The following is a 27,112-nucleotide window of genomic DNA, read 5'->3' on the forward strand; positions in this document are numbered from 1 at the left end:
ACTAAAATTACTTATCTGAATACAAAATTCGTAAGAATATAAACTGATGATTAAAGGGAGCTATTTCCCAAAAATGTCCAAATGGGCAATTTGCTTAGCAGGCCTATTAATTTCGTTTTGGCATTTTGCGTTGATTCACTACAAGCCTTGCCTCATTTTTTTAAATTGTTGCCATCGAATATTATCGCCCTGTATTATATTTAAAGAAATTAAATTATGAAGAATCTGCATGAATATATGAATATTTCTCGCACTGTGATAAAACGACGGTACGTAGAGCAATCCAATTTTGAATGACCTAATCCTCCTGCGAATATGGGCATCTGGAAGCCCTAATTTGGAATTTGTTTTTTATTCTTTTTCATATTTTGTAAGACATTAATGAATTTTTGATTAACAAACTCAACGATTTCAAAGCGAGCCATGGCAACGTTGTACAGAAAAAACATTTTTACCTCCAGCGCGTGAGACTGCGTATCGCAAATTTTAAAGATAGGCTCATTTAAAATTTATTTTGCAATATTGCTGTTGAACTGAATTTTATAGTTTAAGTGCGAAGAACATGATATTTAATAAATAAAGGTAACACATAAAATGTTTAAAAAGCGCTTCTTTGGACTTAATTAAAATCTGAATCCTTTCAGTTTTTTTTTTTTTTTTTCATTTTTATTAGTTTTAATTTGCAAATTGCCTGAAAGCAAATATAAGTGATGCCGTTAGACTAAGTGATGCCGTTATAAATGTTTCCAAAAGAAAAAGAGGGTGAAATTAAAATAAATACACATTTTTAAATGCTTTTGGAATTTAGAATACTCTTTGTGAACACTATTACTAAACTGACCTAGATCTGCATTATTAACGCTATCCCCACCCCCAGAAAAATAGAAGAAACAAATCAAAACATTTAATTCTGAGTAAATTCATGAAACAAATCAAAACATTTAATTCTGAGTAAATTCATGAAACAGAACTGAATGTTAAGTTATTTAAAACACAGCCTCAAATTGTAAAACTTGATCGTAACCGTCGTTAAGTTTATTTATTTATTTTTTTTTAGCATTCCGAGTAACATTGACCCTTTAAGATCGGTTTGTAATGTTGATGTCCTAGCAATAGCTTACCTAAACTACACATCACACACCCCATCTTCCTCCTATTTAATACTCCCTCGTTCATAAATCACACAGTTGTCTTGGCCTTTACCATCCATTGACTGAACACCAAACTTAAAATTTACGACTTCAAGGGTCATAGTAACGAGGTTGTGTTTCCTTCCCCCCCCAAAAAAAATCGAATGTGTTGCGCATGCCATTTTCCTTTTAACCTGAGCCAAAGAGATCGGTTGTTTTCCTCGGGGGGGGGGAGTGAATGACCTTTAGCAAATTAAATAACCCACATCGTAAATTGCCGGTGCGAGGTAAGATAATGCAAATGGTCTCATCGTTGTTACTGTAATTATTGCTATTAAATGACTGAAGTGCTGAGTTAGCATTTGACGTTGGTTTTTGAGCAACTATGAATGAAGAAAGGGTAGGAATGCCTTTAGAATTTCATGTGGTGTTATTATTTTCTGAATGAAATGATGGCAGAAAAATGACCATTGCAGTTATTCTTGGAATGAGCTTCATTTAATACCTATGGAACTGATAAAAAAAACATACAGTACAACTCCAATTATCCGAACTCCGACTATCCGAATCTCTGATTATCCAAATCGCTTTCAGAATTTTTCAAAATCAACTGAAGAAGCGACGGAAAAGAAAAAAGGGAAAAAGAAGCTCAAGAAAAGGAAAGGGAAGAGACAGGAGAAGATGAGGTGACGTGTCACTTGGATAATTGGAGTTCTACTGTAGTGGATAGATGCAGAAGCCTAATACAAGAATCCATCCTTAATGCAGTTATTTAATATAGTAAAATGGCATGTTAAATTATGTTAATGGAATATGCAGATAAGTAACAAATACTGTAATTCATCTAATTATTCTTCACTATTTGCTTTTCTACTTTTCATTATGTATTTATGCAAAATAAATGAAGCAAATAAAAATTTAAAAAATACTACTAAACTTAAATTTTTTCAATAATTATTTTTCTTCACGAAAACAGAAATATTCAAAATAGTGATGCGTGCGCACGGGTCCATTAAAAAATAATGCACAAGTCTGATGAAAATTTTAAAAATTTATTCTTATCCCAAGAAATAAAACAAAATGCTGAAATTTTTCTTCACAGATATTCGTACAATATTACAATATCACACAGTAGTTATATTTTAAACTATTAAAACGTTAAATAGATCACAATTCAAAACGCAGAGAAAGCTAATCCGATCTCACCGCGAATTCACTACAGTCAACAACAGCAGTTATCTAAACAACTGAGCTGAGATTTTTAAAGCTTTTTAATCCCGCACGAGAACATTCTGGTATTTTCTCGAGGTTTCTGGAAAGCAAAAGAGTACATTTACGAGATATCTATTAAATGCGCGTGCTTCTGTATTTTTACTTTTTCGGCGTAACTTTCTCTTAAAACTCGTCACGGCTGCATTGCACGGGGGCAAATAAAACAATTTTAATTCTACTGAAAAAAGCAAATTAAATATAAAATCCGTAACAATAGTTTGAACACACTTTTGATGTTAGCGGGATTGTCCCAGTAGTTGGCAAGAGCCTTAAACACCATTGCAGGTGGCAATACGACTTCGCTTTGTTCCGCCCCCAATTTTGATGGAGACCACCCCGGGAAGGGTCGGGTCCAAGAATCTCGCACCCCTCTTTCCCTACCAGCAACCTATTTACAGAACTTTTGGCTCGACATATATTTAGCGTGCCCTCATACCGCAACCACACTACATATTTACAAATATCCATGCCTTCTCTGCGATCCCCTCCAGTTCCGCAGTAGGTTCCCTTAGCCACTACACCCACAAGTCCCCAACATTACAACTATACAACAATACCGTCTGAGAGACTTGCTAATTGTACGATAACTTTAATACATTTCATTTTAGACTTGAAACCAAGTCAACCCAACCAGAAACGCGAAATATTTACTCCAACTACTCTAAGGTCATTTCACAATTAGAATAGATTCTTTAGCAAATCCTTTGTCGTAAAATTCATGTGATCGCTGTTGATCGACGCCAACGAGATCGCTGTGCTTCATGTAATCGCGATGTTCGTTCAACAAGCGCTTTCATCCAGCTATTCCTATTTCCAGCTACTCCTATTTCATCCAGTAACACGCGATTCCTGTCCAATAATTGCAATTTCGTCAGTAGCAGCGATCATTCGTTGGCTACATACAGAGGATGTTCACACATTTTTGTAACAATTTTGAATTTTAATAATCGAATTTAAGTATTAATTTTAAAATACAAATGTGACTGGCATCCTTTTGGAATAAGGTTCAATGATCGTCTGCAGCATTCAAACTATTCTTTTCTTTAAACCGTCTCGGAAAATTAAACAAGGGATCGAAGGCTATATTTTTGCACTGTCCGAAGAGACGTACTCTTATTTAGCATAGCCAACAAAGGTATAAATCCTTATTAAATCTAAAATCATATCTCATGTTTTAAAGGAAAATCCAGCCCTCTAATGCCGAAACATGTTTGTCAGCGTAAGAATATGTGCAGATTGCTGTATAAAAATTATTTGGCAGATGAAAAATAGAAATATATAGTTAAAATTGAAATACTTATGTGACTGCAATAGAAAAAGATTGATTTACTTCCGAAAAAGAATGTGTTGGTTCAGAGAAAAGAAGGAAAGTTTTTCTATAGGTTTTACGGTTATTACTGGATTCTCTTACAACGGAAAACTTAAAATAAGTAAAGTAGCAAAAATGTCAGATTACTATCAGAAATATGTTTTAACGCCTATTTTTAAAGAAGAAATTCCATCTCTTTATCCAAACAATCTTCACTCTTTTAAGTTCCATCAGCACAAGCTCCGAGCCATACTTTTAAATCTACCGCTCTACTTTTTGAAAAAATGAGAAATGAAACCGGAATGGAATCCATTCCCTTTAAATGCATCTCACCCAAGTCCCCCGATGTGTCTCCCATGGAGGTAGGAAGTAAGGTACTTTCTTACCTCCATGGTGTCTCCCATGGATTACTGTGCATGTTGACTTTTAAAACATGCTCTTTATAAGCGGGATCCCCAAGCATTGAATGGACTCTGGAAAATTGGGAAGGAGGAATGGAATAAAATGAGCCTCGATGTTTTTTAAGAAAAGAACTTTATCTTGGAAATCAAGTTGCAATATGATAGTTCAACAAAAGGGATTAAACATATTATAAAATAGAATTTTCTAAGGTTTCTCTCTATAAAAATATATATAAACCTTTGCAAAATCGTTACAGAAATGTGTGAAAACTCTCTGTACAACATAATCCATTGCACAAGTGTTCCACGGATTCCATGGATTCACTGAATCCATCTCTGTCGAATTCGCAGTCGTTTCGATTCCTGTCGAATATTTTCAATTGAAATTTTTATTTTAATTTCATTTAGAATTGACGTAAACTCTACTCGTATTACCTCGAATTTCTTATTTCGAAAGTCACTTTTATATGGCTTTGCTCATATAAAACTGATCATATAAAATACTTTGATCGCATTTAAGTGCGAAAGTCACTCTAGACCGTGTTAGCACGAAAAAGGAATGCGTGCCAACAGGGTCTAGCACTCTGACCGTGTTAATGCACTCAAGATCGTGTTATGAAATGCACTATAAATCGTGTTGAATTCATCTCGTATTAGGTAAAAATAGATTGTTATTAGTAAATCGTGTAAATTTGAAAAATGCTTATCCAAACTATGTTAAGCGAAGAATTCCTGTACATATTTTATGAACAGTTAGGAAAGCACAGGAGTAGTTGTCATATAAAAAGAAACATTCTGAAAAAGGTTGTAGACTCATTAGGTTATTTTGAAATGAACAATGCCCTCGCCGGGACTCGAACCTGGACCTCTCGAATATGCGCCGAGTGTGCTATCCGTTACACCTCGAAGGCATGCTGGAAGGAGAGAGGAAATGGGGGCCTTACATTGCCAGATATGGCAGGTTGTTCGAGGGGAATGGGCTCCCCTTGGTTAATACTTGGGGACGGACGGTGTCTGACTTTGTGATATACGTTTACTCGTATTTTTTAAGCCCTGTGATTTATATTTGTAAGGCGTGTGACATTTTGAGTTGCCTCTGATATATACCTTGGGGGCAACCAGGTCTGGGAGCTCCTTCCTCCAGTGAACGGTGAACCTTATAGAGCATTACGAAAAAAATTCCACACTTTTAAATTAAATTTTCATGTTTATTACGAGAATATTCAGTTTAAAATTTTGAAGGAATTTTTTTTTTCTTTAATTCTATGTGAGGATGGGCTAATCGACCTTCTTGCATTGTATATTGTCGTACCCCGTACCCGCTGATTCAGCATCTGCGCTTCAGAACTTCAGAGAGAAGGGGAATTTCCATGTTTTTAAAAGTGACTAAAGTGACGTCATCTCTTTGTACAATCAAAATGTAATTGTAAAAGCGCTTATTTATCGGGTCAGTCCAGCGACACTGGTAGTTCGGACCGAGGTTCCAATCCCGCGAACGGGCTGGCTGCATGGGCGTTTTCGTGGCTTTAGGATTTGGCGATTGTGTGGCCCACCCTCCTTTCTGCATGTCTTCGTGGTGTACACTCGGCACATATTCGAGAGGTCCAGGTTAGAGTCCCGGCGAGGGAATTGCTCATTTTTCTCTTCTCCAGCACAAAAAAAAAAAAAAAAAAAAAAAAAAAAAAAACCGAATGTATCTACAGTATAACGATATATAATATAATAATATAATAATATAGTATAATATGAGCCAGTTTCCCCTAGAGTGTCCTCCACGAAGGCATCCCTCTCTTCCGTGTACTGCTTAGGGCGGAACACATAAATAATAATAATAATAATAATAATAATAATGTTCTACAGAGATGCCGCATTTCTTTATTTTTCCTTTGTCTTTAGCGAACTGAGTTAAGATGCTAAATCTCTTATTGTTTTAGGTATGTGAGAGAGATTATATTATAGTGTACAATATTTTATTTGTGTTTATTTTACATTAATTTGTTCAGTAGTAAATCATGTATTATTGCGTACAAACGCATTATTTTGTCTAATAATTATAATGTCTTACATATATAGCTTATCAATTAATTTAACCGTATTTGTGTCTGTTACATGAGTATTTTGTCTTATGTAACGTTCCTTGTTTTTAGAGTTGGAAAGTATTATACGTTGACGCGAAGTATTATACATAAGTACTTCACGTCAAACTCACAAGTGGCCGAGCGGTAAAGCAGCTAAACACTGGAAGTTCGACCTGGTTTTAGATTTCGGGCTGACTGTATGGGTTTTTCGTGGTTTACCCCATGTGTAGCGAGTACAAGCCAATTTCCATTGGAAGGCCTTCCACGAAGACATCTTTCCTCTTAGGGAGATAGCCCTTGCTATGCCGTAATCAGATAAAATAATCTTCAATATGCTTATCAAGCATAGATACGTTAAAATGTTTAGTAAGCGTTGTGAAAATGGAGATTGAAATGAAAGTCATTCAGTATACTAAATAATATATTTTACAGACACTTTTGCTGAATAAACTCAATGTTAAGATGTATTTATTTTTTATATTGTTGCCAAAAACATTTCTTATGAGTTACCCAAAGAAAGATATTATCTAAAACTGTTCGTCTCTTTAAATTAATAAATAGGGTTTAACTGCAAATAAAATTCCTAAGGAATCAAAATGTCATAAATACTCCTTACTCCAAGGAATTCAAATATATAAATTAGAAAAATATATAAATTATATAAATTACATTAATTATTAATGTGATTACTTATATAGTAATTCAAATATATAAATTGCATTAATTATTAATGTGAAGGCGCACCCAGGCAAATTTGTTAGCAAGTCCTATCTATAAATCAAATTTTTTCAAAATCACCCGTTATTCAACAGCTATGTGTTCTACACTAACTTTTCCGGTAGGAAGACGACGCATTCAAATTTCATTCGAAGATGTTTACAAAATTTGAAATTCTTTTAAAATAAATGTCCCATTTTCCAATATCGAATTCAAACAATCGTATTACCAGATTACGAAAATCATCGAAAATTACAAAAGTTAGATACAACAAAAATCAGCGTTATATTTTCAAAATTTTCACAGGACTAGTTTCGATGGTTTTACCGAACCACCATCCTCAGCTGCAAAACCGCAAATGAACAAGATAGGAAATAATGATTAGATAAGATAAGAAAGCCTGGACAAGAATGGGCAAGTGGCGCCATCTGTTGATGAAACCAGAACTAAAACATAATTTCTTTAAAGGCCGAAGGCAAAGATGGATTGGAATTAGGATCATTAACTAGAACAGAAAGATTTTTGAATGTAGAATGCCTTTAGAAAAGCCAGTTCTCCAATGGAAGATGTTTTTTGAATAATTTTGGCAGCAGAAAAATTAAAAGTGTGATTTTCGGAGCAACAATGTTGAGCAACAGTAGATTTCTGCGTTTCCTTTTTTCTAACATATGTCTCATGTTCCTTGACGCGAAATTTTAAGGCTCTCTTAGTTTGGCCAATGTAAATTAAACCACACTGGCAAGGAATCCTATAAATACCCCAGGAATTCATATCCGGAATGGGGTCCTTAAGTATGGAACTCGGAATTTTATTGATGGGAGAATAAACGACCCAAAAGTTAAATTTCTGCAAAATATGTGCAACTTTATGCTAATTGACGCAAAGAAGGGAATGACAACAGAATTTTTATAATCTCCTAAAACAAGAGTGTGCTTTTTAGTGTGTTGAGATGAGAATTTTTTAACTGCTTGATTAATAATGTTGGCTGAAAAGCCCCTGTCAATAGCTATTGCTTTTAAATAATTTAGTTCTTCATCAAGGGCTAGTTTGGAGGAGCAAACTTGAAGAGCACGGAAAACATAGGAATAAAATGAAGCTAACTTTTGTTTAGTCGGATGACATGATTTAAAGTGTGGTGGAAGGAAAACCGATTCCCTTGATGAAGAACTAAATTTTTTAAAAGCAACAGCTATTGATAGGGTCTTTTAAATTAAAGATTTTAAATTACGTCCAAAGGAGAGTTTTTTAACGTTTTGTGTGTCACTTTTATTTATTAAATATCATGTTCGCACTTAAACCACATAAAATTGTATTCAACAGCATTATCACAAAATATTTAAAAACAGCGAAACAGGATATCTTTAGATTTTCCGATGCACAGTCTCGCGAGCTTTAGATAAAAGTGATTTTTTTCGTACAGTGTTGGCATTGCTCGCTTTGAAATCGTTCAGTTTGTTAATAAAAAAATCTTTAAAGTTTTGAAATAACTAATAGAACAAATTCGAACTCGCTCAGACAGTATAGTGGTTAGGGAAGCCCACCGAAGGCCCCGGATTTGAATCCCGGAGAAGACACAGATGTTTGCAAATGTATAGTGTCCATGCGATATGGCGGCATTCTTAATATGCGGCGAGCAGAAAGTACTTTCCTATGGATTGGTGGAAGAGGAGAGGGGAGATCTCCTGATTTCCCCTGGGGGCTCTACCTAAAATATGGGGGTGGAAAATGGAAGTCCAATCTCTCTTTGGTGTAGGCCCTGGCAATCATTGTTCCGTGATACATGGACAAGACAACAACAACAACAAATTCGAAATTCAAATTTCGGGTTTCCATGTGCCCATGTTTGGTCGAAGGACTATGTGATTCAAAATTGGATGGCTCTAGGTACCGTTGTTTTTTCACAGTGCGAGAAACATTCATGCATTCATGCAGATTCTTCACTGTTTAGTTTCTTTAAATATAATACATAGCGATAATATTCTATGGCAACAGTTTCTAAAGTGAATCAAAGCAGAAAATGTAATGACGAAAAATGCCGTTTTGAGACTAATTGCCCTTGGGTCCAACTCCCCTTTGGGCTAACAAAAATAAAGGTGTCAGGTATTTATTTTATAATATTTTACAAGGAATATAGATAGCGCATAAAAGTATTAAAAACCAACAATAAAAAGGTACACAACGCGGTTAAGTGATTTGTGAAAAATTAATTCGCAATGAAGTATTATAATTTACATATTTGTTTATACCCTTTTATATATGTAGCAGATTGGAGAGGTTTATTGCGTAGAAAGAAAGATCAAACTTGCAAACTTTCCGGCCTCCAAAAAATCCTAATATCTCTACAAACTGCTACAAAAAACTATAAGCATTATAATTATTTACATGTTCCACATTTAGACACCACGCAGAAGAGAGGGATGCCTTCGTAGAGGACTCGTAAGGGAAACTGGCTCGTATTTAAATAAGCTTGCTCCTTTAACTTATTTCATCATGGTTCCCAATTTTTAAATAAGTTATTCTTGTGCTTATTATTATTAATTAATTTATATAGCTTTAGCATCTGTTCGCAAGTGGTATATTGAACGCAATACACAATTTTCAGCAATCGAAATGTAAAGCAACGAACTGAAGCAAGGCCGACACCTATGTATCGATGTAAGCATATTAGGTTTAGTTTAGTTTAGCTGATTACGGCAAAGCTTCGAGGGTTATCTGTCTAAGGAAAGGGATGCCTTCGTGGAGGACTTTCTAAGGGAAGCTGGCTCGTATACACGCTACGCAAGGGGAAAACAACGAAAATTCCCATGCAACTAGCCAGTTCGTGGGATTCCAATCTCGGATCGAACTACCAGTGTTCAGCAACTTTACCGCTCGGCGGCTAAGTAATGGATTAATTTTTTAACATTCGAATCTAGTCTTCGACTAAATACTTTTTTTTTTTTTAGTTTTAAATCCCTCCTTAAAATTGCAGTCTATTTTAGAGAAATAATTATTCAGGGCATTTTAATTTTCCCATTTACAAAAACCACAAACATTCAAATTTCTTTCATATGGCATTCAAATTTCTTTTCAGGTTCTTATGTTTCAAGAAGGTAAATGAAAAAGTGAACCGACTGCTGACTAAGCAGTGGAAAATGAACGTCCATGCAAGTATTCAGTCTGATGTGGCTCTGTGGGATACTTATCGGTTAAAGTAAGTAACAGCTCCTTTCTGCCACTATAGGCATAAACAAAAATTATCTGCATGTTAATAAAATACATGAGTCTCTTTCATATTATTCATCGATAGTAGTATTAATAAGAAACTGCAAAGCTTCAAAAAGGTTTGGTTATTATAACTTAAGACACAATAACACGCCGAATAAATACTAATTCAGAAGTCAAACAACAAATACAAAATTTTCACAGGACTAGTTTCGATGGTTTTACCGAACCACCATCCTCAGCTGTAAACCCGCAAATGAACAAGATAGGAAATAATGTTTAGATAAGATAAGAAAGCCTGGACAAGAATAAGCAAGTGGCGCCATCTATTGGTGAAACCAGAACTAAAACATAATTTCTTTAAAGGCCGAAGGCAAATTCGGATTGGAATTAGGATCGTTAACTAGAACAGAAAGATTTTTATGAATGTGAAATGACCTCATCTTCCATTGGAGAAACATCTTCCATTGGAGAAAATCCAGTTCTCCAATGGAAGATGTTTTTTGAATAATTTTGGTTTTCGGACCAACAATGTTGAGCAACAGAAGACTTCTGTGTTTACTTTTTTCTAACATATGCCTCATGTTCCTTGACGCGAAATTTTAAGGCTCTCTTAGTTTGGCCAATGTAAATTAAACCCCACTGGCAAGGAATCCTATAAATACCCCAAGAATTCATATCCGGAATGGGGTCCTTGAGTATGGAACTCGGAATTTTATTGATGGGCGAATAAACAACCCGAAAGTTAAATTTCTGCAAAATATGTGCAACTTTATAGCTAATTGATGGAAAGAAGGGAATGACAACAGAATTTTTATAATCTCCTAAAACAAGAGCGTGCCTTTTAGTGTGTTGAGATGAGAATTTTTTAACTGCTTGATTAATAATGTTGGCTGAAAAGCCCCTGTCAAAAGCAATTGCTTTTAAATAATTTAGTTCTTCATCAAGGGCTAGTTTGGAGGAGCAAACTTGAAGAGCACGGAAAACATAGGAATAAAATGAAGCTAACTTTTGTTTATTCGGATGACATGATTTACAGTGTGGTGGAAGGCAAACCGATGAAGGTTTACGGTAAACCGTAGTACTGAAGTTGGATGTGTTACGTGAGACCAGAATGTCGAGAAACGGAAGAGAATTGCAAGTCTCAAGTTCAAAAGTGAACTGAATAGCAGGATCAATAGAATTCAGTTGTTGAAAGAACTTTATTTAAATCATCTTTATTACCTTCAAACAGAGTAAAAATATCGTCTACGTAGCGGAACCATGCCGGGAAGTTTAAAGTTTCAAACAATTTTGATTCATAATAATGCATGTAGATATCAGCCAGGATGGGACTGAGGGGGCTTCCCCATGGCTAATCCCTCAGTTTGCTTGTAATATTTATTTTGGAACCCTCCACTGGGACATTGGTGAATAATGATTTTACCTCAAAAGAAACCATGAGTAAATTACTAGGAGAAATGTTTTTAAACTTTTTTACAAACTCTATTGAATTTTTTATGGTGTAAATGTTACTGTCTGATAGAGTTGAAAATCTAGAAACTAAATATTTAGCTAATGGATACGAGGCAGTACCTAAATTTGATACAATAGGGCGGAAAAGAATACCACTTTTTGTAAATATAACGCTGATTTTTGTTGTTTGACTTCTGAATTAGTTATTATAACTTTTTTGACAGAGACATCATTTCTTAAAACTGTCGAAATCTTTATATACAGTGGTGGCCAAAATTGTGGACACTTTTGGAAATTTTTAAGTTTTTGAACTTTGTATGCTTATAGAAAACTTTATGTTTCACAAAATGCAAACTTGTATATATCATTTTAAAGAGAATTTATTACTGAATTCAATACAAAACACAAAATTCAATTATTTGCAATGCAAAAAATGTTAAACGATAATAGTTATCGATATACATTAGATAGTGATGATTGCAGTGAGTTATCAGTACTTAGTAGGGTACCCTTTATTTTTGATTACAGCTTCACATCGACGTTTCATTGAGCTGACAAGAGTTTTAAGCTCTTCTTTTGTTATTACATGATGCCAGGAAACAATTATAGCATCAATTAGTTCCCTTTTATTTGATAGGCGCCTCATTCCGACAAGAATTTTCAAACGGTGCCACAAATTTTCGATAGGATTGAGGTCAGGACTGTTTCCTGGCCATGACAACAATTTAATGCTCTTTGGACGAAACCACTCTTTCGATATTTTGGCCGTGTGGCAAGGAGAAGAATCCTGCTGAAAAATAAACGAAGCATTGTTGGGAAAGAGATCTCTGATGGAAGGTAAAAGTTTTGGTTCTAGAATAGTGTCAATGTATTTTGTGGCGTTCAGTGTCCCATCAATGACATGAAGGCGACCAATACCATCTGCTGACATGCATGACCAAATCATAACACTAACTGGGTTCTTCACAGTTGCTTGAATGCAGTCAAGATGTAGCTCTTCTCCTATTCTACGTCTTGCATGTTTTCGCCCATCACTACCGAATAACGATATCTTAGTTTCATAACTCCATATAACTTGTGATCACTGATCATCTGTCCAATTAATGTGTTCTTTTGCCCACTGTAGTCTTTTTTTTCGTTGCTGAAAATTAAGATAAGGCTTTTTTCGTGGAAATCTACTTCTCAGTCCGACATCTGTTAATGTTCTCCTGATTGTTCTTGAACTGACAGAAACACCAGCATCATTCAGATCACTTCTGATGGCCGCTGATGACATTTTTCTATCTTGGAGACATAGTCTTTTTATTCTTCTGTCATCAATAGATCTGGTGCACCTTTTTCGGCCTTTTCCTTCTTTGTTTTTATTGAATTTGTCTCCTGATATCGTAAACAAAACTTTCGGACTCCAGATGTAGTCACTGAACCACCCACCTGTATTAAAATTTCAGCATAGGAAAGACCACTTTCTCGTAACACAATAATATTACATCTCTTTCTAGGTGTCTAATCTACTCCTTTATTTGATGTCATTGCTTCTCGACTAAATATTAAAAATTTTTACAAAAATTTCTACTTGTAATTGCAGTGTATAAGAAACAGATCCTCCTTCTACAGAACAAAGCAAAATAATGAATTGTTTCAAGTGAAAACATGATGTCAGCTTCTACTGGCAGTTACTAACATTTGATTGGTTCTCAGAACAAGAACAGTGATTGGCCAGGAAAGCTAGACATTACAAACCACTTCATAACTGTGTTTTTTATTACTATTAACTGTGTTTTTTATTTATTATATATATTTTTATTTATATTCATATAACTTTTTTGTATTGCAAATAATTGAATTTTGTGTTTTGTATTGAATTCAGTAATAAATTCTCTTTCAAATGATATATACAAGTTTGCATTTTGTGAAACATAACGTTTTCTATAAGCATACAAAGTTCAAAAACATAAAAATTTCCAAGTGTCCACAACTTTGGCCACCACTGTATATATAAGCGCCTAAAGTGTGTGTCGCCGATAGTTTATTGTTGCCACTCGGAAAAATGAACGCGGAACGTTTCCGTAGTTTTTAATTAATATCTCGGCCGATTAAAGTCGTGCGAAGATGAGAACGGTATCGATAGACTCGGAGAATTTTTTGGAATCCGAGGATATGCGTCTCGAATTTCAACTCGGCGCCGTTTCGTAGATATTTGAGAAAAAAGAATTTGGCACGTAGCCAAATCCCTCTGATAGGGAAAACCCATGAAAGAAAGTGAAAAATGTAGGGAAAACGTAGGGGAAAATTAGTTTTTAATTAATATCTCGGCTAATTAAAGTCGCAAGAAGCGAATGGTCAAAATGGCGTGCCACAGACCTGCGGAATCCAACGGTGGGCTTCGCTAAGTCCGGGAGCCAGCCGTTTCGGAGGAGATGATGAATTGGTATGAATTGAGGTATCTATGATTATATAGTCCTGGAGACTTTTACTCAGAAATTATTTACCCTGCGGGGTACGTCTTAGTGAGAAGTAAATCCACTTTATTTAAAGTGGAAAGTTTCTGGTGAAAACATCGTCGCATGGGTGTCGCCATCTAATGGAACATCAGGAAGTAACAAGAAGTAAAATTTTGAACTTAGTTTTCCTCTTCTGCGAAATCAAGAGCAATCTTCACTGCTAAGAAAGCGATAGAAAGTTTTTCTGTACTGGATTTAGCGGATTTAATATTAACTGCAACATCGTTCATATCTTGAATGAATTTGAAAACTTTAGGATTTGAAAAAACTTGGGATATTGGATTATCATTATCTGCTGGGATCTTCTGCTCTTTAAAGACGGCGCTGAATGGGATGTTTCTTTGAATTTCTTTAATTTCAGTTTCAGATTTAGATGCGAGTGCTGGGAAATCTTTAAGATTTGGAATCTCTTGGTTTTTCTCTGCAGGTTTAGGAGTTTGAAAACGCTTTTTATAAATCGGGCAACCACGGTAGGACGATACATGCTTTCCACGGAAAAAATAGCAGATGGGTTTTTCTTCACGTTTTAAAGAGCAAGTATTAGATCTGTGATTCTGGGAATATTTACAACATATTTCTTTTTTATAGCAATTCGCCTGTGAATGTCCATAGCTCTGACACTTAAAGCATTGAATTGGTCTTTTAGTTTTAGGTGCATATTTCTCAATAGTGATATTGTAGTTAAAAATATTATTTAAGTTGTAAATCGCTTCTCCTAATTTATTCCTTTCAAGTTCAATGAAGTATATGGGTAATTTTATGATATCACTTTCTATTCTCTTTGTGAACAGTTTAACGTTTAGTACTGGGAATTTTCTAAGTTTTAGGTCTTCAAATATTGCAGTTTCTGAGATGCTTCTGGGCATATTTTTTAGAATGACTTTAATGTTAGTTTTGGAATAAAGTTGATACGTATGGAATTCTATGCATGATTTCTTTAGAAATTCGATGGCGCTGTTGTAATCCTCTTCGGTGGAAGTATTTAAATAAACTTTTTTGGCTTTCATCTGGGTTTCATATTCGTTTTTTAGGATTTTAGTACTTAAGATTTTCTGTAGATCAATACAATCTAATTCAACTTGCGTGATGACTATTGGTGGGATTTTTATTTCAGATTTATGATTAGTTTTAACTTCAGTAGTTTCATTATTTTCTTCATCATTTAAAGGTTTGAATCTGTTGTTTTGTTCTATTTCTTCTTTTTCGCTAGGTTTTAGATTAGGTTTGCATGTTTTTGAGGGAATTGACCAATTTTGTTCTGAATTATTATCTGCTTCTGGAACTGTTAAATTGTTATAAACTTCTTTGATGGAGTCCACTAATTCTTCGTTTTCTTTCACATTTTCTGCGTAATCTTTCTCGTCCATCGATCCGGTGTCCATTAAATTCGATTGCTCAATCATACGCTCTTGGGATTTATTTAAGATTTCAGTTAGGGCTCCGTTTCTGAGTATTTGATATCTGGGATCTTTATCTAATTCAGTTCCGAGTCCTTGAAATAAGTTAGGGAAAATATGTTTATACTTTTCCATGGTGTCGCGAAAATCTTGGGTTTTTGGAATCGCAGTGCTGGGGGAGCTACTTTTCTTTATTCTTTTAGGCTGCTGCAATTTCTTGTTTTGTTTGTTTTTAGCATATAAGCATAAAAATCATATTTGTTTACATTTGAAACTTTACTAAAATAATACAACATATATTTATATATAGTGCTAAAATAATACAGCATATATTTTAGCTTTTCGCAGAAATAGTTGCAGCTTCTCTGCTGAACAACTCCTGAAGCTAAATCTTCGGTTGTTAATACTTGTTTCGGAAACTTATTTTAATAATCCGAATTTAATGGAAATATTTTCAATAAATTTAAATCAAAAACGTTCTTAAATTATAATTTGGTGCATTCAGATAAATGTTTCAAAAACTGGGTTTTAAAATACTGTATGCATAGTATAGTCAGTTGATTAAAATGTCTTTGACTTGCATCTGAATTTAAAATACGTAATTTTTAATTACTTTTCTTCGCCTTTTTATTTTAATCTATATTAAGCTAAATTTTAATGTATTTTTAAGTTAAAATAGATTAAATTTTTGTTTTAATCTATTTTAACATCCTGTAATCATTAGGATCTCTCGCAAAATAACATTAAACAGACATGAATAGGAGGGAAAAATTGTTAGTGTTCATTTCTAAAAAAAAATGTAGTTCCAAGTTATGAAAACTGACTTCCTATTCGAACAAAGAAACAAATTAAATCAGTTATAAGTAATCACGTATTTGATACTCATCTTAGCAGCCCAAACAGCTCTGCAGTCGATCTGCATTGTTTTAATGAATTCTTCCGAACCGCTTTAAATAATATAAAAAATGAAATGATGCTGATAAGGACACATAAAACAATATTTATCTGCGCCCTCTCACTCTTAGTTCATTGTTTCGCATTTTCGAAGATAAGGGGTACGACAGAAAGAAAGAGAAAGCATAAGCTATTATTGCTATTAAAATTGCCCATTCTCCTCATATCAGAGCTTCACCGAGAATTTTTATGAGGAGCATTTAAACGAAATGATTAGACTCTTCTCTGATTCAGAAGATTTACTGATATGCCACTCGTAAACAAACAGTTGTGGTAAATACGAGGAAGACGAAAATCTCCTGAGGGATATCAGAAATTAATTTTGTTCTTTAATGTTTACAAAACAAAATATAATTTATTCTTTTTGTTATTTTTTGAAATTTAATTGTTTATAGTTTCATAAAAGTTAATAAAAATTGATGAATACGTAGTCGAATGCAGAGAGTTATGGAACACGTCCTCTTCATCCAACTAACAACTGGAAGTTACATGGATCAGTTTCCATTGATGAAAACATAGTCGAATGCAGAGAGTTATGGAATACGTACTCTTCATCTTGTGGGGTTTCACCCTTTTACTAACAACACGAGCCCCGTACGAACGTGAAGGAAGAAAAAAACAACTGGAAGTTACATGGATCAGTTTCCATTGATGAAAACATAGTCGAATGCAGAGAGTTATGGAATACGTACTCTTCATCTTGTGGAGTTTCACCCTTTTACTAACAACACGAGCCCCGTACGAACGTGAAGGAAGAAAGAAACAACTGGAAGTTACATGGATCAGTTTCCATTGATGAAAACATAGTCGAATGCAGAGAGTTATGGAATACGTACTCTTCATCTTGTGGGGTTTCACCCTTTTACTAACAACACGAGCCCCGTACGAACGTGAAGGAAGAAAAAAACAACTGGAAGTTACATGGATCAGTTTCCATTGATGAAAACATAGTCGAATGCAGAGAGTTATGGAATACGTACTCTTCATCTTGTGGGGTTTCACCCTTTTACTAACAACACGAGCCCCGTACGAACGTGAAGGAAGAAAAAAACAACCGGAAGTTACATGGATCAGTTTCCATTGATGAAAACATAGTCGAATGCAGAGAGTTATGGAATACGTACTCTCCATCTTGTGGGGTTTCAAACTTTTACTAACAACACGAGCCCCGTACGAACGTGAAGGAAGAAAAAAACAACTGGAAGTTACATGGATCAGTTTCCATTGATGAAAACATAGTCGAATGCAGAGAGTTATGGAATACGTACTCTTCATCTTGTGGGGTTTCACCCTTTTACTAACAACACGAGCCCCGTACGAACGTGAAGGAAGAAAAAAACAACCGGAAGTTACATGGATCAGTTTCCATTGATGAAAACATAGTCGAATGCAGAGAGTTATGGAATACGTACTCTCCATCTTGTGGGGTTTCAAACTTTTACTAACAACACGAGCCCCGTACGAACGTGAAGGAAGAAAAAAACGTAACAATACCCTTTATTTAAACTTTTTAAAACTCACACTGCGTCGACTTGACGCTAACGCACTACGCCTCACTTGGAGGCGGGCACAAGAACTAAAATAAAAGTCGAAGATATAACAAGTAGTAGAAATCACGTTACAGGGCTCAAAAAACTCCCGTTACTTAAAACCGCGTCGAAACTAGTGGCAGCAAAGTAAAAACTAATAGGCCACGTCAACCAGCAATAACTGCGAGAATAGAAGCTCACGCAACAGAGTTGACGGTAATAGTCTAAAACTCTCTAACTTTCCTTCTAAAACTCGGTATTTAAACTCTTTCTCCTTAAAGTGGAATCTGCCTTTCTTCACGCGCGCTACCAAATTTAAATATTCTGGCATTGACAATTAGGAGAATGAAGGCTTAAAATTAAACTTAACTTGTTAGTTAAAATTATTATAAATCCGTACAACATAATGCACCCCACATTGTACACATGACGTCATTTTCGACGTTTGGACGGGATCTCTATAGGAAGGATCATATTGAATGATATTAGGATGATGTTTATGTCTGATTTATACTGCCATCATTTCTTTTGGAACGAATGTACTCTAATTTTGAAAGCCAATTACGTATCTGGTGTATTCCTAACAAAACAAAAGAAAAATTTTATGGTTAAGATTATTAAAATTACGGATTAATTCCATGGCCATCTGTAGCGGAGGATAATGTGACATGTGCCGTTAAAAAAATTCATTCTAATGAATTAATACATTGTTAATAGCGAGTCACATGCCCATAAATTTCATTACGATTATTACACCTGCTCAGGGAGAGGAGAAAAAAAAAACAAGTTAATTTCCATCTAACATTTTGCTTTGTGTAAAATGTAGCCTTCAGTAACCTTGCTTTACTTTTTTTTTGTCTTTATTTCATCTAGAAAACGATTTCGTAACAGTTTACCCAGGTGCCATTAAGGGGCAAAAGTCCTCCCCGTATTCCTTGGACAATGCAGCCCATAATTTGGGACCGCCGCTCCCTTGTAATCGAAACGAGCACCGCGCAAACTGGATGAGGTTGGGTGTCGACTAATGGCTTTCGAATAGGGGTTTCCATAGTTGGCAACTTATCGCCTACACGAGGCGATATTTTAACTTACTAAAACAAGACAAGGCGCCGACGATGCAAAAGACAGGACGTAAAAGTTCCTGGGATAAATGTAAATAAATTTTGCAGGCCATGAAAAATGAATAAGTAAATAATCATAAAAAAATGAAATCTTTTAGATTTTACATAACGCCCAAAGGGACGTTTTTAACCGTGTCATAGCTTTATTTATTAAATATTATGTTCTTCGCATTTAAACCGTAAAATTCAGTTCAACAGCAATAAAAAGGGCATATCTTTAGAAATTCTGATACACAGTCTCGCGCGCTTGAGATAAAAAGTTCTTTCCCGTCCCCCCGTACAGTGTTGCCATTGCTCGCTTTGAAATCGTTGAGTTTGTTAATAAAAAATTCCTTAGTTTTACAAAATTTGAAATAGATAATAAAACAAATTCCTAAGTCGGGCTTCCAGATGCCCATATTCGAGTAGAGGACTAGGTGATTCAAATTTTGGTGTCTCTAGATACAGTTGTTTTTTCGCATACATTCATGCAGATTCTTCATTATTTAATTTCTTTAAATAGAATTTAGAGCTCTGCGGCGTAAAATGAAATTAATAGTCTTTATACGTTAAACATCGACTGAAATCTTTAGGAAATTAATCGGTAAATAATTACACTCTGTTAGTGAAGATCTTAAAAAAGTTACATTTTCGATGCTGCTTACATTTAAGTATAATTTTTAAAATAATACTATAACATGATTGTTAGGTCTCGGTAAAAATGTATAGTCAAGTGGCGGAAACTGAACTATATAACAAATCAGTGTTGAAACTGCGAAATGCACTGCTTAATGTTTTAAAACAGTTATCAGAGTTCAAAGATCTGAAAGAAAGAGACGCTGCTAAATAGCTTGTTGACTGTAACTTTAGCTGAAAGAAATTAGCCTAGAGTGAAATTGTCTGTGCGGTTACTCAAGCAGACAATAAAGGAGTGGAGAGAAGCCAAAAAGTATAAGAGAGGAGAAGCCGGGAAACTTTCTCATTTAGATGGAAGGAAAGAGTTTGAAGCTAAGATAAACAGTTATGTACGATAAGGCCGTCAGAAAGAAGAGGGGATAAATAAATAAAATCACTAATAATTAAAATAATTAGATTGAAATTAAAATTAAAAAATCTGAAAGGCTTCAGGTTTTAAATTACATCCAAAGGGGCTTTTTTTAACGTTTTGTGTGTTACCTTTATTTATTAAATATCATGTTCCACGTACTCATACCATAAAATTCAGTTCGACAGCAATATCGCAAAATAATTTTAAATCTTTAGAATTTCCGATACACAGTCCCCTGCGATGGAGATAAATTTTTTTTTTTTTTTTTTTTTTTTTTTTTTTTTTTTCGTACAGTGTTGCCATGGCTCGCTTTGAAATCCTCGAGTTTGTTAACCAAAAATTCGTTGAAGTGTTACAAAGTATAAATTCGATAATAAAACAAATTTCAAAATTAAATTAGGGCTTCCACATGCCCATATTCTATGAAAGATTACATTATTAAAATTTTGATGGCTCTAGGTACCGTCGTTTTATCACAATGCGAGAAACATACATACATTTATGCAGATTTATGCTATTTTTCCTTCATTATTTAATTTTTTTAAAATATAATACAGGGCGATAATATTTGGCGGCTAACAATTTAAAAAGTGAAACAACGCTTATCGTGAATCGACACAAAATGCCGAAAGCAAATTAATAGTCCTTCTGTGTAAATTGCCCCTTTGGACTAAAAAAATTCTGAAAGCTTTAAGAATTTACATTGCGCCCAAAGGGGCCTTTTTTTTTTTTTTTTTAAAGGTTTTTTTGTGGTAAATATCGTGTTCTTTGCACTTAAATAATAAAATGAAATTCAATGGCAATATCCCAAAATAATTTTAAAATGAACCTATCTTTAGAATTTCTGATACAGAGACTCGCGCGCTGGAGTTAAAAATGCTTTTTCGTACAGTGTTGCCACTGCTCGCTTTGAAATCCTTGAGTTTGTTCATGAAAAATTCATAAAATTTTACAAAATAGGAAATCGATCATAAAGCAAATTCCAAATTTCAAATTTTTTCTTCCACATGCCCATATTCGTAGGAGGATTACGTGATTCAAAATTCCATGGCTCTATGTAAAGTTGTTTTATCACAATGCACAATGCAAGAAATATACATACATTTATACAAATTGTTCATTATTTAATTTCTTCAAATATAATGCAGGATTCTAACATCGGGTGGCAACAGTTTGAAAAGTGAAACGGACATTTATAGCGATTCAACGCAAAATCGCAAAACGAAAACAATAGTCCTTCAGGGACAAAGCCCCTTTGGACTAAACAAAAAGGGGAGGAACAGTTCTATATCTCCCGTTCTACTGGGCCAGTTGACAAAATTGAAATTGCGTTTTTCATGTCTCGAAAGCGCTACTTATATATATTAGATTTATATATAGCATTGTTCTAACATAGGTATTTTGACACAAAATCGGAGTTTTTCTAAAATAATATACCAATTTTCTTCCAGATTTCTATTCTAGGACTCAAATTATGCCTAGATATAAATTTTGTAAAATGTGATGCGAAATTTACGGAGAAATTCAAAAATTTATCTTGGCGCAATTTTTTCAGTTTGCGCCAAGAATGATTCATTTGGCGAACTTCTTAATATATGGCAACCAGTTTTCCTTTTCCGTCCATTATGCCGGAACGGGAAAAAAATGCCCCTCGTTCCTACATTTTTACATTGTGCATGAGCGGAAAAAAAGTCACATTCTTCTTACTTTCAAATAATTTTAGCAAAGTGTCTAAACTACATTTGATGTTTTCTGACCGCGATTCCCTGGCAAGCTGTCAAGCAGAATAAAACTGGACAAAAAAGTTTCCCCGGAATTCGATCTGACAACATGCGAACAAATGTAAGTTCCGTTAACTGACAATTTTGGTCCTCCGTATTTGGTTACAATTAATTACCCAATTAATTCTGCAAGAGATCACTAGCACTGGACGTGGAAGACCAAGGTAATCACTGCTAATACAAAACATACAACAGCGGGCACAAAACATTTTACCCGCTTTTATAAATTTATTGCACCAGGGGAATAAGCTTTTGACATGTGGATTGGGGGCTTTTCTTTCTTTAAAAGTCTAAACCTCCATCAAAATGTTTGTTCCCCAGAGAAAGATAGGCATGAAATATTTGGAAGTTATAATCGATTTTAGAGGTATATTTATTTTTAAAATAAAATTTGTCTGCTGAAACTTTGCTTCACTTACGGAAAAGAAGTACTCGAGCTGTTTTATTTAGGGCCCCGTATGTTTTGGCTAAAATTACGATTTATCACTGAGTTGAAATCATATCTGACAGTGGTGGGTTATTTAATGTTGTCTACCGTAGTTTCCGAAAGGTTTCGTCGAATGGAGTTTCTTTAATTCAGTCTCCTTAAAGCTCTGTTGCAGAAGTTCTTAACGTTTTCTAATGGCCATCTGAATTCTATTGCCATAAATAGTAACGTTCACGATACAAAAATATTTTCAATTTACTAATTGAAAATATAAGATATTTTCTCCCTCCTTTCTACATGCCTTTGTGGTGTAACGGTAGCACACTCGACGTGCATTGGAGAATCCAGGTTCGATTATTCCCGGCGAGGGCATTGCTCATGTTGCACGTCTCTAGCATCAAAACAACCTAATGATTCTAGAGTGGCGCCCGAACTAAAAGCTGGCGGATGATGATTCTTCACTACCAGCATTTAAAGACTGGGTCCTGTAATCCCCAGTCGCCCTTTTAAAGAGGTTAGTATATAAGGTATTTTTCCTCCCCTTCCAGCATGCCTTCGTGGTGCAATGGTTGGCACACTCGCCGCGTATTCGAGAGGTCCAGGTTCGAATCCCGGCGAATGCATTGCGCATTTTTTACATCTCGTGCTTCAAAAAATTCTAATGTCGCTACAATTTGTTACAAGATGTTAAGTTGTAAATTGAACTAAAATTTTTGTATAGATGACGTGTTTTCAAAATTCGTCTGGCGGAAAGAAAGTTTCAGTCTTTTATCAAGGAAAACTTCCCTAGATACTATATGCATAATGTAAAGGCGATTCTTATCTTCCCCATATGCAAAGTCATATATTCATTACACTGTTTTGTTTTTAAGAAAAACTCGAAAAGCTCTATCTAATATTATTAGTGTTTTATTTTTTTATTTATTTATTTATTTTTTTTTTTTTTTTTGTATATTCTAGGCAACATTGTTCTGTGTCGTGCAAAATGTAAAAATATTATCTCCAGTACAGGAAAACAAAATGTATTCTAGTATCTCTACTTCGATCAAATAAATTGATCCATTAAGTTAGTTAGTCGTCGCTTAATTAAAATAACACGTGAAAGGTAACTGACAAGAAATATATTTCCATGAGGAAAAGAAAATCACCCGAAAGTATCGCATTTAATGATAAATCTGACAACATTAAAATAAATTTGAACATTTAAATATAGATAATAAAAAAAAATTCCGAAAACTTTGAGATTTTACACTCAAAAAAGCATTTTTTTAACGTATTGTGTATTACCTTTATTTAATACGAGGGCTATCCAGAAAGTAGATTACGTTTTGGAATAAAAAAATAAACAAAGTATAGGAAACAAATTTTATTATATACAGATGAAAGCCACACTCAAATACTACTTTTCTACATAGTCACCATACAAATTAAGGCATTTATCGTAGCGATGTACGAGCTTGGAAATTCCTTCGTCGAAAAATTCGGCCGCCTGCGCCTTCAACCACTTCGTTACCTCTTCTTGCCTTCCATCCTGCACAAAACTTGTGGTAACCAAGCTTTTCGCTGATGATTTCGTGCAACAAACTTCGCGAAATTTGTGGAAAACTCAAAGAAAGTTCCGTTATTGTGAAATTTCGATTTTCACGGACTTTAGCATCGACTTTTTCGAGAAGTTCGGCGGTCACTATGCTGGGTCTCCCACTTCGATCTTCGTCGTGAACATTGGTTCGGCTATTTTGAAATCTTATGACCCACTGACGCACTCCACCTTCAGTGATAATGTTGTTCCCATACACTTCACGAAGCTGCCGATAGATTTCTATCGGTTTACAGTTTTTTGCAGTCAGAAACCTTATTACTGAGCGCACCTCGCAGCTCGCGGGATTTTCAATTAACGCAGACATTTCAAACCGTCACAGTATCTGAACGGAGCACATCACGAACCTCTCACTAGCACGGCTAGATGCAGACTGAGCTGCGCAACGCTCTGACCCCAAGATGGCCGCGCTAGCCCCGCCCCTAGCGGACACAGACGGAAACGTAATCTACTTCCTGGATGGCCCTCGTAAATATCCTGTTCTTCGCACTTAAACCATAAAACTCAGTTCAACAGCAATATCGCAAAATAATTTTAAAATGAGCATATCTTTACAATTTCCGATACACAGTCTCGCGCACTGGAGGTAAAAATGCTTTTTTCCGTAAAGTGTTGCCATGGCTGGCTTCGAAATCGTTGAGTTTGTTAATCAAAAATTATTTAAAGTTTTACAAAATATGAAATCGGTAATAAAATAAACTCCAAATTTGGGCTTCCAGATGTCCATACTCGGGTGGAGACGTACGTTATTCAAAATTGGATGGATGGCTCTAGGTACCGTTGTTTTATCCCAATGTGAGGAACATGCATACATACATTTAAGCAGATTCTTCATTATTTAATTTCTTTAAATATAATACAGGGCGATAATATTGGTAAGTTGTAAGTAGTAAATTGAACTACAATTTTTGTATAGATGACGTGTTTTCAAAATTCGTGATCAGTTTCAAAATTCGTCAGTGGGTGGTAACACTTTGAAAAATGAAACGCCGTTCATAGTGAAAGGCCACAAATTGCCGATGGGCTATAAAAAGTAAAAGATGGGTTAAAGAGATAAAGAGATGATGGGTCAGATGGGTTAAAGAGATAAAATAACTACTATTTTAATACAATTTGATGAGTATGTAAAGCAATGCTTTTACATTTTGTACTGAATATTTACAGTCCTTCTAATGCAATTATAAAAGGATTACAAGAGAACTTCAAAAGATACGTAATAACGTTCAAGCCCAGAACTGGGTGGTACTCTATAATAATGGAACTCGATAATATTGGGTGGCAACAATTTTAAAAATAATTCAGACTTTTAAAGTTTTTGAAGTAAAATGACAAAACGAAACAAATAGCCCTTCTGGGCTAACGCCCTTTGGACTAAGGTCTTTGGGCCATTTGGCCTGAGGCTCACGTTATAAAAGAATAAAAAGTTATCACAGTTTAAACCAAGAAATATCGTAGTTTCGAAGAAAGTTATTTATTACTGATTAAGTTTAAGGGGCGCAGGGCTTGTGGAGCCAAAAAACTTACTGCTGGGTGCATTTTAATGAAACTGCTCTGTCTTTTGACATCTTCTGGACCAGCGGTTCTCAACCTTTTGACTAACGCGTACCATCTAAACCAAAAACTGAAAAACTTTAGTACCACCAACTGCATTTTACAATCGTTATTTTTCAAATTCTCCATAGAAATATTTAAAAAAAAAAAATATATATATATATATATTTTGCCACTTGCACAGCCTGTTGACTATTTGAATAGAATACGCACACATAAAAATGCCAGATTAAAAATTGTTTACCATTTTAAACATCCAAATTTAAGTTATAATACTTAAAATTCTAAAATTTTGTGTGAAATTTGGCTCTGTTTAAGAGAGATGGACTTTTTACGTCTGGTCTGATTTCACTTACCTTTAGCCGTAAATTAGGATCAACTTTTAATTTTTTTCTGTATTTATTTTTTAAATAAAACATGGAAGAAAATCCTTATTCACACAAATAGGTTCTGCAAAAAGGCAATAAAAACTTAATAGTCTTATTTGAGATGCCTTTAAATTCTTTTTTTCATTTCAGCCAAAAGTTAACAAGAGTGTTATTTTTGAAATCTTCAGTTCGAATTCGAACACAGAAAATTTCTATCAATTTATAAGGTTTATATTTATAAGGTTTATATATATTTATAAAGTAATTTTATATTTCTCACACCTTCTTAGCGTGCCTTCGTGATGTAGTGGTTCTGCACGCTGCGCCGGTATTCCAGAGGTCCGTGGTTCGATTTCCGGCGAAGGCGATTGCTAATTTTTCATCTCTCCGGCTTCCAAAAAAACCTAATGTCTCTACAGTGGTGCCCAAACTAAAAGAGTGTTCGATGAGGTTTCTCCACACCAAGGATTTGGCCAATGGGTTCCCTAAAAACCCCTGTCGCCCTTTAAAAGGGGGAGTATATAAGGTATTTCTCCCGCCTTCGTAGCGGGCCTTCGTGGTGTAGTGGTTCTGCACGCTGGGCCGGTATTCCAGAGGTCCGTGGTTCGATTCCAGGCGAAGGCGGTTGCTAATTTTTCATCTTGCCTGCTCTTTTTCTCACGAGATTTTAAACTTAATAGTAAAAAAAAATAAAATAAAATAAAATAAAATAAAATAAAGAGGCCGAAGACTTTCAGATTTTTTATCACATTCAAAAGGGCGTTTTTTTAACGCTTTGTGTGTTACCTTTATTTATTAAATGTCATGTTCTTTGCACTTAAATAACATAGAATTCAATTCAACAGCGATATCACAAAATATTTAAAAACATCATATTTTTAGAAAATCCGATACAGAGTATGTAAGATTTTTTTCGTACAGTGTTGCCATTACTCGCTTTGAAATCGTCGAGTTTGTTAATCTAGAGTTCAAAAAATCGAAAAAATTCATTCATCGTGAATAGTAGTATGTGAGTCATTTGACGACAATATTCAGGAAGCTTACTCGGCGGTGAAGAGATTAGAATAATTAACATGAACTTGATAAATGAGGAAACGTGACTCACAGATATCTTAATTATTCCGTCTAATTCATTAATTGACAGGTTGGGTACCTCCCTTCCTGCATGTGGCGACACAAAAGGGGGAAGACTGGTGATTTGAATAAACTTGTCACAGCGAGTTCCCCTCAGACCAAAAATTAAATCAAAAATTCCTCCACCACTCTGTAGTCAATTTAGTTTTCATCATTACG

This window comes from Stegodyphus dumicola, chromosome 5, assembly GCF_044657685.1.
Source record: "Stegodyphus dumicola isolate Sdum_Otavi_A_Nest chromosome 5, ASM4465768v1".
NCBI lineage: Eukaryota > Metazoa > Arthropoda > Arachnida > Araneae > Eresidae > Stegodyphus > Stegodyphus dumicola.